Source organism: Telmatherina bonti (assembly GCF_933228915.1).
Source record: "Telmatherina bonti genome assembly, chromosome: 2".
NCBI classification, from domain to species: Eukaryota; Metazoa; Chordata; class Actinopteri; order Atheriniformes; family Telmatherinidae; genus Telmatherina; species Telmatherina bonti.
Genome location: NC_136620.1, coordinates 43,700,988 through 43,715,312, shown reverse-complemented (window position 1 = coordinate 43,715,312; position 14,325 = coordinate 43,700,988).

The window sequence follows — 14,325 nt, the reverse complement described above, 5'->3', positions numbered from 1 at the left end:
TTAAAGGTATTGTTAAAAGTCTAGGAAAGTTAAGCCCAATTTCATAAGAATTTATTAAAATATTGTAAGTGGTGAGTCCTATTTTTCCAGATAAAATTAAGTAGGATTTAAGATGTTTACTGTCTAGACGTTTACTGTCTAGACGTTTACTGTCTAGATGTTTACTGTCTAGATGTTTACTGTCTAGATGTTTACTGTCTAGACGTTTACTGTCTAGATGATTTCTATCTAGATGTTTACTGTCTAGATGTTTACTGTCTAGACGTTTACTGTCTAGATGTTTACTGTCTAGACGTTTACTGTCTAGATGTTTACTGTCTAGACGTTTACTGTCTAGATGTTTACTGTCTAGACGTTTACTGTCTAGATGTTTACTGTCTAGACGTTTACTGTCTAGATGATTTCTATCTAGATGTTTACTGTCTAGATGTTTACTGTCTAGACGTTTACTGTCTAGATGTTTACTGTCTAGACGTTTACTGTCTAGATGTTTACTGTCTAGACGTTTACTGTCTAGATGATTTCTATCTAGATGTTTACTGTCTAGATGTTTACTGTCTAGACGTTTACTGTCTAGATGATTTCTATCTAGATGTTTACTGTCTATATGATTTCTATCTAGATGTTTACTGTCTAGACGTTTACTGTCTAGACGTTTACTGTCTAGATGTTTACTGTCTAGATGTTTACTGTCTAGACGTTTACTGTCTAGACGTTTACTGTCTAGATGATTTCTATCTAGATGTTTACTGTCTAGATGTTTACTGTCTAGATGTTTACTGTCTATATGATTTCTATCTAGATGTTTACTGTCTAGATGTTTACTGTCTAGATGTTTACTGTCTATATGATTTCTATCTAGATGTTTACTGTCTAGATGTTTACTGTCTAGACGTTTACTGTCTAGATTTTTACTGTCTAGACGTTTACTGTCTAGATGTTTACTGTCTATATGATTTCTATCTAGATGTTTACTGTCTAGATGTTTACTGTCTAGATGTTTACTGTCTAGATTTTTACTGTCTATATGATTTCTATCTAGATGTTTACTGTCTAGATGTTTACTGTCTAGATTTTTACTGTCTAGACGTTTACAGTCTAGATGTTTACTGTCTAGACGTTTACTGTCTATATGATTTCTATCTAGATGTTTACTGTCTAGATGTTTACTGTCTAGATTTTTACTGTCTAGACGTTTACAGTCTAGATGTTTACTGTCTAGACGTTTACTGTCTATATGATTTCTATCTAGATGTTTACTGTCTAGATGTTTACTGTCTAGATGTTTACTGTCTAGACGTTTACTGTCTAGATGTTTACTGTCTAGATGATTTCTATCTAGATGTTTACTGTCTAGACGTTTACTGTCTAGATGTTTACTGTCTAGACGTTTACTGTCTAGATGTTTACTGTCTATATGATTTCTATCTAGATGTTTACTGTCTAGATGTTTACTGTCTAGATGTTTACAGTCTAGATGTTTACAGTCTAGATGTTTACTGTCTAGACGTTTACTGTCTAGATGTTTACTGTCTAGATGTTTACTGTCTAGATGATTTCTATCTAGATGTTTACTGTCTAGATGTTTACTGTCTAGACGTTTACTGTCTAGATGTTTACTGTCTAGACGTTTACTGTCTAGATGTTTACTGTCTAGATGATTTCTATCTAGATGTTTACTGTCTAGATGTTTACTGTCTAGATGTTTACTGTCTAGACGTTTACTGTCTAGATGTTTACTGTCTAGATGTTTACTGTCTAGATGATTTCTATCTAGATGTTTACTGTCTAGATGTTTACTGTCTAGACGTTTACTGTCTAGATGTTTACTGTCTAGATGTTTACTGTCTAGATGATTTCTATCTAGATGTTTACTGTCTAGACGTTTACTGTCTAGATGTTTACTGTCTAGATGTTTACTGTCTAGACGTTTACTGTCTAGATGTTTACTGTCTAGATGATTTCTATCTAGATGTTTACTGTCTAGATGTTTACTGTCTAGACGTTTACTGTCTAGATGTTTACTGTCTAGATGATTTCTATCTAGATGTTTACTGTCTAGATGTTTACTGTCTAGATGATTTCTATCTAGATGTTTACTGTCTAGATGTTTACTGTCTAGATGTTTACTGTCTAGATGATTTCTATCTAGATGTTTACTGTCTAGATGTTTACTGTCTAGACGTTTACTGTCTAGACGTTTACTGTCTAGATGTTTACTGTCTAGATGATTTCTATCTAGATGTTTACTGTCTAGATGTTTACTGTCTAGATGATTTCTATCTAGATGTTTACTGTCTAGATGTTTACTGTCTAGACGTTTACTGTCTAGATGTTTACTGTCTAGATGATTACTGTCTAGATGATTACTGTCTAGATGTTTACTGTCTAGATGATTTCTATCTAGATGTTAACTGTCTAGATGTTTACTGTCTAGATGTTTACTGTCTATATGATTTCTGTCTAGATGTTTACTGTCTAGATGTTTACTGTCTAGATGATTTCTATCTAGATGTTTACTGTCTAGATGTTTACTGTCTAGATGATTTCTATCCAGATGTTTACTGTCTAGATGATTTCTATCTAGATGTTTACTGTCTAGATGTTTACTGTCTAGACGTTTACTGTCTAGATGTTTACTGTCTAGACGTTTACTGTCTAGATGTTTACTGTCTAGATGATTTCTATCTAGATGTTTACTGTCTAGATGTTTACTGTCTAGACGTTTACTGTCTAGATGTTTACTGTCTATATGTTTACTGTCTAGATGATTTCTATCTAGATGTTTACTGTCTAGATGTTTACTGTCTAGATGTTTACTGTCTAGACGTTTACTGTCTAGATGTTTACTGTCTAGATGATTTCTATCTAGATGTTTACTGTCTAGATGTTTACTGTCTAGACGTTTACTGTCTAGATGTTTACTGTCTAGATGATTTCTATCTAGATGTTTACTGTCTAGATGTTTACTGTCTAGATGTTTACTGTCTAGATGATTTCTATCTAGATGTTTACTGTCTAGATGTTTACTGTCTAGACGATTTCTATCTAGATGTTTACTGTCTAGATGTTTACAGTCTAGATGTTTACTGTCTAGATGATTTCTATCTAGATGTTTATTGTCTAAATGTTTACAGTCTAGATGTTTACTGTCTAGATGATTTCTATCTAGATGTTTATTGTCTAGATGTTTACTGTCTAGATGTTTACTGTCTAGATGATTTCTATCTAGATGTTTACTGTCTAGATGATTTCTATCTAGATGTTTACTGTCTAGACGTTTACTGTCTAGATGTTTACTGTCTAGATGTTTACTGTCTAGATGATTTCTATCTAGATGTTTACTGTCTAGATGTTTACTGTCTAGACGTTTACTGTCTAGATGTTTACTGTCTAGATGTTTACTGTCTAGACGTTTACTGTCTAGATGTTTACTGTCTAGATGATTTCTATCTAGATGTTTACTGTCTAGATGTTTACTGTCTAGACGTTTACTGTCTAGATGTTTACTGTCTAGATGTTTACTGTCTAGATGATTTCTATCTAGATGTTTACTGTCTAGATGTTTACTGTCTAGACGTTTACTGTCTAGATGTTCACTGTCTAGACGTTTACTGTCTAGATGTTTACTGTCTATATGATTTCTATCTAGATGTTTACTGTCTAGATGTTTACTGTCTAGACGTTTACTGTCTAGACGTTTACTGTCTAGATGTTTACTGTCTAGATGATTTCTATCTAGATGTTTACTGTCTAGATGTTTACTGTCTAGATGTTTACTGTCTAGATGTTTACTGTCTATATGATTTCTATCTAGATGTTTACTGTCTAGACGTTTACTGTCTAGACGTTTACTGTCTAGATGTTTACTGTCTAGATGATTTCTATCTAGACGTTTACTGTCTAGACGTTTACTGTCTAGATGTTTACTGTCTAGATGATTTCTATCTAGATGTTTACTGTCTAGATGTTTACTGTCTATATGATTTCTATCTAGATGTTCACTGTCTAGATGTTTACTGTCTAGACGTTTACTGTCTAGACGTTTACTGTCTAGATGTTTACTGTCTAGATGTTTACTGTCTAGATGATTTCTATCTAGATGTTTACTGTCTAGATGTTTACTGTCTAGACGTTTACTGTCTAGACGTTTACAGTCTAGATGTTTACTGTCTAGATGATTTCTATCTAGATGTTTACTGTCTAGATGTTTACTGTCTAGATGATTTCTATCTAGATGTTTACTGTCTAGATGATTTCCATCTAGATGTTTACTGTCTATACGTTTACTGTCTAGATGTTTACTGTCTAGATGTTTACTGTCTAGATGATTTCTATCTAGATGTTTACTGTCTACATGTTTACTGTCTAGACGTTTACTGTCTAGATGTTTACAGTCTAGATGTTTACTGTTTAGATGTTTACTGTCTAGATGATTTCTATCTAGATGTTTACTGTCTAGATGATTTCTATCTAGATGTTTACTGTCTAGATGTTTACTGTCTAGATGTTTACTGTCTAGATGTTTACTGTCTAGATGATTTCTATCTAGATGTTTACTGTCTAGATGTTTACTGTCTAGATGATTTCTGTCTAGATGTTCACTGTCTAGATGTTTACTGTCTAGATGTTTACAGTCTAGATGTTTACTGTCTAGATATTTACTGTCTAGACGTTTACAGTCTAGATGTTTACTGTAGATGTTTACTGTCTAGATGTTTACAGTCTAGATGTTTACTGTAGACGTTTACAGTCTAGATGTTTACAGTCTAGATGTTTACTTTCTAGATGTTTACAGTCTAGATGTTTACTGTAGATCTTTACTGTCTAGATGTTTACTGTAGATGTTTACTGTCTAGACGTTTACAGTCTAGATGTTTACTGTCTAGATGTTTACTGTAGATGTTTACAGTCTAGATGTTTACTGTCTAGATGTTTACTGTCTAGATGTTTACTATCTAGACGTTTACAGTCTAGATTTTTACTGTCTAGATGTTTACTGTCTATATGTTTACTGTAGACGTTTACAGTCTAGATGTTTACTGTCTAGACGTTTACAGTCTAGATGTTTACTGTAGACGTTTACAGTCTAGATGTTTACTGTCTAGACGTTTACTGTCTAGATAATTTCTATCTAGATGTTTACTGTCTAGATGTCTACTGTAGACGTTTACAGTCTAGATGTTTACTGTAGACGTTTACAGTCTAGATGTTTACTGTCTAGATGATTTCTATCTAGATGTTTACAGTCTAGATGTTTACTGTCTAGATGTTTACTGTCTATATGATTTCTGTCTAGATGTTTACTGTCTAGATGTTTACTGTCTAGACGTTTACTGTCTAGACGTTTACTGTCTAGATGTTTACTGTCTATATGATTTCTATCTAGATGTTTACTGTCTAGATGTTTACTGTCTAGATTTTTACTGTCTAGACGTTTACTGTCTAGATGTTTACTGTCTATATGATTTCTATCTAGATGTTTACTGTCTAGATGTTTACTGTCTAGATGATTTCTATCTAGATGTTTACTGTCTAGATGTTTACTATAGACGTTTACAGTCTAGATGTTTACTGTAGACGTTTACAGTCTAGATGTTTACTGTCTAGACGTTTACTGTCTAGATGATTTCTATCTAGATGTTTACAGTCTAGATGTTTACTGTCTAGACGTTTACAGTCTAGATGTTTACTGTCTAGATGATTTCTATCTAGATGTTTACAGTCTAGATGTTTACTGTCTAGATGTTTACAGTCTAGATGTTTACTGTAGATGTTTACTGTGTAGATGTTTACTGTCTAGATGTTTACTGTATAGACGTTTACTGTCTAGATGTTTACTGTCTAGACGTTTACTGTCTAGATTTTTACTGTCTAGACGTTTACTGTCTAGATGTTTACTGTCTATATGATTTCTATCTAGATGTTTACTGTCTAGATGTTTACTGTCTAGATGTTTACTGTCTAGATTTTTACTGTCTATATGATTTCTATCTAGATGTTTACTGTCTAGATGTTTACTGTCTAGATTTTTACTGTCTAGACGTTTACAGTCTAGATGTTTACTGTCTAGACGTTTACTGTCTATATGATTTCTATCTAGATGTTTACTGTCTAGATGTTTACTGTCTAGATTTTTACTGTCTAGACGTTTACAGTCTAGATGTTTACTGTCTAGACGTTTACTGTCTATATGATTTCTATCTAGATGTTTACTGTCTAGATGTTTACTGTCTAGATGTTTACTGTCTAGACGTTTACTGTCTAGATGTTTACTGTCTAGATGATTTCTATCTAGATGTTTACTGTCTAGACGTTTACTGTCTAGATGTTTACTGTCTAGACGTTTACTGTCTAGATGTTTACTGTCTATATGATTTCTATCTAGATGTTTACTGTCTAGATGTTTACTGTCTAGATGTTTACAGTCTAGATGTTTACAGTCTAGATGTTTACTGTCTAGACGTTTACTGTCTAGATGTTTACTGTCTAGATGTTTACTGTCTAGATGATTTCTATCTAGATGTTTACTGTCTAGATGTTTACTGTCTAGACGTTTACTGTCTAGATGTTTACTGTCTAGACGTTTACTGTCTAGATGTTTACTGTCTAGATGATTTCTATCTAGATGTTTACTGTCTAGATGTTTACTGTCTAGATGTTTACTGTCTAGACGTTTACTGTCTAGATGTTTACTGTCTAGATGTTTACTGTCTAGATGATTTCTATCTAGATGTTTACTGTCTAGATGTTTACTGTCTAGACGTTTACTGTCTAGATGTTTACTGTCTAGATGTTTACTGTCTAGATGATTTCTATCTAGATGTTTACTGTCTAGACGTTTACTGTCTAGATGTTTACTGTCTAGATGTTTACTGTCTAGACGTTTACTGTCTAGATGTTTACTGTCTAGATGATTTCTATCTAGATGTTTACTGTCTAGATGTTTACTGTCTAGACGTTTACTGTCTAGATGTTTACTGTCTAGATGATTTCTATCTAGATGTTTACTGTCTAGATGTTTACTGTCTAGATGATTTCTATCTAGATGTTTACTGTCTAGATGTTTACTGTCTAGATGTTTACTGTCTAGATGATTTCTATCTAGATGTTTACTGTCTAGATGTTTACTGTCTAGACGTTTACTGTCTAGACGTTTACTGTCTAGATGTTTACTGTCTAGATGATTTCTATCTAGATGTTTACTGTCTAGATGTTTACTGTCTAGATGATTTCTATCTAGATGTTTACTGTCTAGATGTTTACTGTCTAGACGTTTACTGTCTAGATGTTTACTGTCTAGATGATTACTGTCTAGATGATTACTGTCTAGATGTTTACTGTCTAGATGATTTCTATCTAGATGTTAACTGTCTAGATGTTTACTGTCTAGATGTTTACTGTCTATATGATTTCTGTCTAGATGTTTACTGTCTAGATGTTTACTGTCTAGATGATTTCTATCTAGATGTTTACTGTCTAGATGTTTACTGTCTAGATGATTTCTATCCAGATGTTTACTGTCTAGATGATTTCTATCTAGATGTTTACTGTCTAGATGTTTACTGTCTAGACGTTTACTGTCTAGATGTTTACTGTCTAGACGTTTACTGTCTAGATGTTTACTGTCTAGATGATTTCTATCTAGATGTTTACTGTCTAGATGTTTACTGTCTAGACGTTTACTGTCTAGATGTTTACTGTCTATATGTTTACTGTCTAGATGATTTCTATCTAGATGTTTACTGTCTAGATGTTTACTGTCTAGATGTTTACTGTCTAGACGTTTACTGTCTAGATGTTTACTGTCTAGATGATTTCTATCTAGATGTTTACTGTCTAGATGTTTACTGTCTAGATGTTTACTGTCTAGACGTTTACTGTCTAGATGTTTACTGTCTAGATGATTTCTATCTAGATGTTTACTGTCTAGATGTTTACTGTCTAGATGTTTACTGTCTAGATGATTTCTATCTAGATGTTTACTGTCTAGATGTTTACTGTCTAGACGATTTCTATCTAGATGTTTACTGTCTAGATGTTTACAGTCTAGATGTTTACTGTCTAGATGATTTCTATCTAGATGTTTATTGTCTAAATGTTTACAGTCTAGATGTTTACTGTCTAGATGATTTCTATCTAGATGTTTATTGTCTAGATGTTTACTGTCTAGATGTTTACTGTCTAGATGATTTCTATCTAGATGTTTACTGTCTAGATGATTTCTATCTAGATGTTTACTGTCTAGACGTTTACTGTCTAGATGTTTACTGTCTAGATGTTTACTGTCTAGATGATTTCTATCTAGATGTTTACTGTCTAGATGTTTACTGTCTAGACGTTTACTGTCTAGATGTTTACTGTCTAGATGTTTACTGTCTAGACGTTTACTGTCTAGATGTTTACTGTCTAGATGATTTCTATCTAGATGTTTACTGTCTAGATGTTTACTGTCTAGACGTTTACTGTCTAGATGTTTACTGTCTAGATGTTTACTGTCTAGATGATTTCTATCTAGATGTTTACTGTCTAGATGTTTACTGTCTAGACGTTTACTGTCTAGATGTTCACTGTCTAGACGTTTACTGTCTAGATGTTTACTGTCTATATGATTTCTATCTAGATGTTTACTGTCTAGATGTTTACTGTCTAGACGTTTACTGTCTAGACGTTTACTGTCTAGATGTTTACTGTCTAGATGATTTCTATCTAGATGTTTACTGTCTAGATGTTTACTGTCTAGATGTTTACTGTCTAGATGTTTACTGTCTATATGATTTCTATCTAGATGTTTACTGTCTAGACGTTTACTGTCTAGACGTTTACTGTCTAGATGTTTACTGTCTAGATGATTTCTATCTAGACGTTTACTGTCTAGACGTTTACTGTCTAGATGTTTACTGTCTAGATGATTTCTATCTAGATGTTTACTGTCTAGATGTTTACTGTCTATATGATTTCTATCTAGATGTTCACTGTCTAGATGTTTACTGTCTAGACGTTTACTGTCTAGACGTTTACTGTCTAGATGTTTACTGTCTAGATGTTTACTGTCTAGATGATTTCTATCTAGATGTTTACTGTCTAGATGTTTACTGTCTAGACGTTTACTGTCTAGACGTTTACAGTCTAGATGTTTACTGTCTAGATGATTTCTATCTAGATGTTTACTGTCTAGATGTTTACTGTCTAGATGATTTCTATCTAGATGTTTACTGTCTAGATGATTTCCATCTAGATGTTTACTGTCTATACGTTTACTGTCTAGATGTTTACTGTCTAGATGTTTACTGTCTAGATGATTTCTATCTAGATGTTTACTGTCTACATGTTTACTGTCTAGACGTTTACTGTCTAGATGTTTACAGTCTAGATGTTTACTGTTTAGATGTTTACTGTCTAGATGATTTCTATCTAGATGTTTACTGTCTAGATGATTTCTATCTAGATGTTTACTGTCTAGATGTTTACTGTCTAGATGTTTACTGTCTAGATGTTTACTGTCTAGATGATTTCTATCTAGATGTTTACTGTCTAGATGTTTACTGTCTAGATGATTTCTGTCTAGATGTTCACTGTCTAGATGTTTACTGTCTAGATGTTTACAGTCTAGATGTTTACTGTCTAGATATTTACTGTCTAGACGTTTACAGTCTAGATGTTTACTGTAGATGTTTACTGTCTAGATGTTTACAGTCTAGATGTTTACTGTAGACGTTTACAGTCTAGATGTTTACAGTCTAGATGTTTACTTTCTAGATGTTTACAGTCTAGATGTTTACTGTAGATCTTTACTGTCTAGATGTTTACTGTAGATGTTTACTGTCTAGACGTTTACAGTCTAGATGTTTACTGTCTAGATGTTTACTGTAGATGTTTACAGTCTAGATGTTTACTGTCTAGATGTTTACTGTCTAGATGTTTACTATCTAGACGTTTACAGTCTAGATTTTTACTGTCTAGATGTTTACTGTCTATATGTTTACTGTAGACGTTTACAGTCTAGATGTTTACTGTCTAGACGTTTACAGTCTAGATGTTTACTGTAGACGTTTACAGTCTAGATGTTTACTGTCTAGACGTTTACTGTCTAGATAATTTCTATCTAGATGTTTACTGTCTAGATGTCTACTGTAGACGTTTACAGTCTAGATGTTTACTGTAGACGTTTACAGTCTAGATGTTTACTGTCTAGATGATTTCTATCTAGATGTTTACAGTCTAGATGTTTACTGTCTAGATGTTTACTGTCTATATGATTTCTGTCTAGATGTTTACTGTCTAGATGTTTACTGTCTAGACGTTTACTGTCTAGACGTTTACTGTCTATATGATTTCTATCTAGATGTTTACTGTCTAGATGTTTACTGTCTAGATTTTTACTGTCTAGACGTTTACTGTCTAGATGTTTACTGTCTATATGATTTCTATCTAGATGTTTACTGTCTAGATGTTTACTGTCTAGATGATTTCTATCTAGATGTTTACTGTCTAGATGTTTACTATAGACGTTTACAGTCTAGATGTTTACTGTAGACGTTTACAGTCTAGATGTTTACTGTCTAGACGTTTACTGTCTAGATGATTTCTATCTAGATGTTTACAGTCTAGATGTTTACTGTCTAGACGTTTACAGTCTAGATGTTTACTGTCTAGACGATTTCTATCTAGATGTTTACAGTCTAGATGTTTACTGTCTAGATGTTTACAGTCTAGATGTTTACTGTAGATGTTTACTGTGTAGATGTTTACTGTCTAGATGTTTACTGTAGATGTTTACTGTCTAGACGTTTACAGTCTAGATGTTTACTGTCTAGATGTTTACAGTCTAGATGTTTACTGTAGATGTTTACAGTCTAGATGTTTACAGTCTAGATGTTTACAGTATAGATGTTTACTGTCTAGATGTTTACAGTCTAGATGTTTACTGTAGATGTTTACTGTCTAGATGTTTACTGTCTAGATGTTTACAGTCTAGATGTTTACTGTCTAGATGTTTACTGTCTAGATGATTTCTATCTAGATGTTTACTGTCTAGATGTTTACTGTCTAGACGTTTACTGTCTAGATGTTCACTGTCTAGACGTTTACTGTCTAGATGTTTACTGTCTATATGATTTCTATCTAGATGTTTACTGTCTAGATGTTTACTGTCTAGACGTTTACTGTCTAGACTTTTACTGTCTAGATGTTTACTGTCTAGATGATTTCTATCTAGATGTTTACTGTCTAGATGTTTACTGTCTAGATGTTTACTGTCTAGATGTTTACTGTCTATATGATTTCTATCTAGATGTTTACTGTCTAGACGTTTACTGTCTAGACGTTTACTGTCTAGATGTTTACTGTCTAGATGATTTCTATCTAGACGTTTACTGTCTAGACGTTTACTGTCTAGATGTTTACTGTCTAGATGATTTCTATCTAGATGTTTACTGTCTAGATGTTTACTGTCTATATGATTTCTATCTAGATGTTCACTGTCTAGATGTTTACTGTCTAGACGTTTACTGTCTAGACGTTTACTGTCTAGATGTTTACTGTCTAGATGTTTACTGTCTAGATGATTTCTATCTAGATGTTTACTGTCTAGATGTTTACTGTCTAGACGTTTACTGTCTAGACGTTTACAGTCTAGATGTTTACTGTCTAGATGATTTCTATCTAGATGTTTACTGTCTAGATGTTTACTGTCTAGATGATTTCTATCTAGATGTTTACTGTCTAGATGATTTCCATCTAGATGTTTACTGTCTATACGTTTACTGTCTAGATGTTTACTGTCTAGATGTTTACTGTCTAGATGATTTCTATCTAGATGTTTACTGTCTACATGTTTACTGTCTAGACGTTTACTGTCTAGATGTTTACAGTCTAGATGTTTACTGTTTAGATGTTTACTGTCTAGATGATTTCTATCTAGATGTTTACTGTCTAGATGATTTCTATCTAGATGTTTACTGTCTAGATGTTTACTGTCTAGATGTTTACTGTCTAGATGTTTACTGTCTAGATGATTTCTATCTAGATGTTTACTGTCTAGATGTTTACTGTCTAGATGATTTCTGTCTAGATGTTCACTGTCTAGATGTTTACTGTCTAGATGTTTACAGTCTAGATGTTTACTGTCTAGATATTTACTGTCTAGACGTTTACAGTCTAGATGTTTACTGTAGATGTTTACTGTCTAGATGTTTACAGTCTAGATGTTTACTGTAGACGTTTACAGTCTAGATGTTTACAGTCTAGATGTTTACTTTCTAGATGTTTACAGTCTAGATGTTTACTGTAGATCTTTACTGTCTAGATGTTTACTGTAGATGTTTACTGTCTAGACGTTTACAGTCTAGATGTTTACTGTCTAGATGTTTACTGTAGATGTTTACAGTCTAGATGTTTACTGTCTAGATGTTTACTGTCTAGATGTTTACTATCTAGACGTTTACAGTCTAGATTTTTACTGTCTAGATGTTTACTGTCTATATGTTTACTGTAGACGTTTACAGTCTAGATGTTTACTGTCTAGACGTTTACAGTCTAGATGTTTACTGTAGACGTTTACAGTCTAGATGTTTACTGTCTAGACGTTTACTGTCTAGATAATTTCTATCTAGATGTTTACTGTCTAGATGTCTACTGTAGACGTTTACAGTCTAGATGTTTACTGTAGACGTTTACAGTCTAGATGTTTACTGTCTAGATGATTTCTATCTAGATGTTTACAGTCTAGATGTTTACTGTCTAGATGTTTACTGTCTATATGATTTCTGTCTAGATGTTTACTGTCTAGATGTTTACTGTCTAGACGTTTACTGTCTAGACGTTTACTGTCTAGATGTTTACTGTCTATATGATTTCTATCTAGATGTTTACTGTCTAGATGTTTACTGTCTAGATTTTTACTGTCTAGACGTTTACTGTCTAGATGTTTACTGTCTATATGATTTCTATCTAGATGTTTACTGTCTAGATGTTTACTGTCTAGATGATTTCTATCTAGATGTTTACTGTCTAGATGTTTACTATAGACGTTTACAGTCTAGATGTTTACTGTAGACGTTTACAGTCTAGATGTTTACTGTCTAGACGTTTACTGTCTAGATGATTTCTATCTAGATGTTTACAGTCTAGATGTTTACTGTCTAGACGTTTACAGTCTAGATGTTTACTGTCTAGACGATTTCTATCTAGATGTTTACAGTCTAGATGTTTACTGTCTAGATGTTTACAGTCTAGATGTTTACTGTAGATGTTTACTGTGTAGATGTTTACTGTCTAGATGTTTACTGTAGATGTTTACTGTCTAGACGTTTACAGTCTAGATGTTTACTGTCTAGATGTTTACAGTCTAGATGTTTACTGTAGATGTTTACAGTCTAGATGTTTACAGTCTAGATGTTTACAGTATAGATGTTTACTGTCTAGATGTTTACAGTCTAGATGTTTACTGTAGATGTTTACTGTCTAGATGTTTACTGTCTAGATGTTTACAGTCTAGATGTTTACTGTCTAGATGTTTACTGTAGATGTTTACAGTCTAGATGTTTACTGTCTAGATGTTTACTGTCTAGATGTTTACTGTCTAGATGTTTACAGTCTACATGTTTACTGTCTAGATGTTTACAGTCTAGATGTTTACTGTCTAGATGTTTACAGTCTAGATGTTTACTGTAGATGTTTACTGTCTAGATGTTTACTGTAGATGTTTACTGTCTAGACGTTTACAGTCTAGATGTTTACTGTCTAGATGTTTACTGTAGATGTTTACAGTCTGGATGTTTACTGTCTAGATGTTTACTGTCTGGATGTTTACTATCTAGACGTTTACAGTCTAGATTTTTACTGTCTAGATGTTTACTGTCTAGATGTTTACTGTAGACGTTTACAGTCTAGATGTTTACTGTCTAGATGTTTACTGTAGACGTTTACAGTCTAGATGTTTACTGTCTAGACGTTTACAGTCTAGATGTTTACTGTAGACGTTTACAGTCTAGATGTTTACTGTCTAGACGTTTACTGTCTAGATAATTTCTATCTAGATGTTTACTGTCTAGATGTCTACTGTAGACGTTTACAGTCTAGATTTTTACTGTAGACGTTTACAGTCTAGATGTTTACTGTCTAGACGTTTACTGTCTAGATGATTTCTATCTAGATGTTTACTTTCTAGATGTTTACTATAGACGTTTACAGTCTAGATGTTTACTGTAGACGTTTACAGTCTAGATGTTTACTGTCTAGACGTTTACTGTCTAGATGATTTCTATCTAGATGTTTACAGTCTAGATGTTTACTGTCTAGACGTTTACAGTCTAGATGTTTACT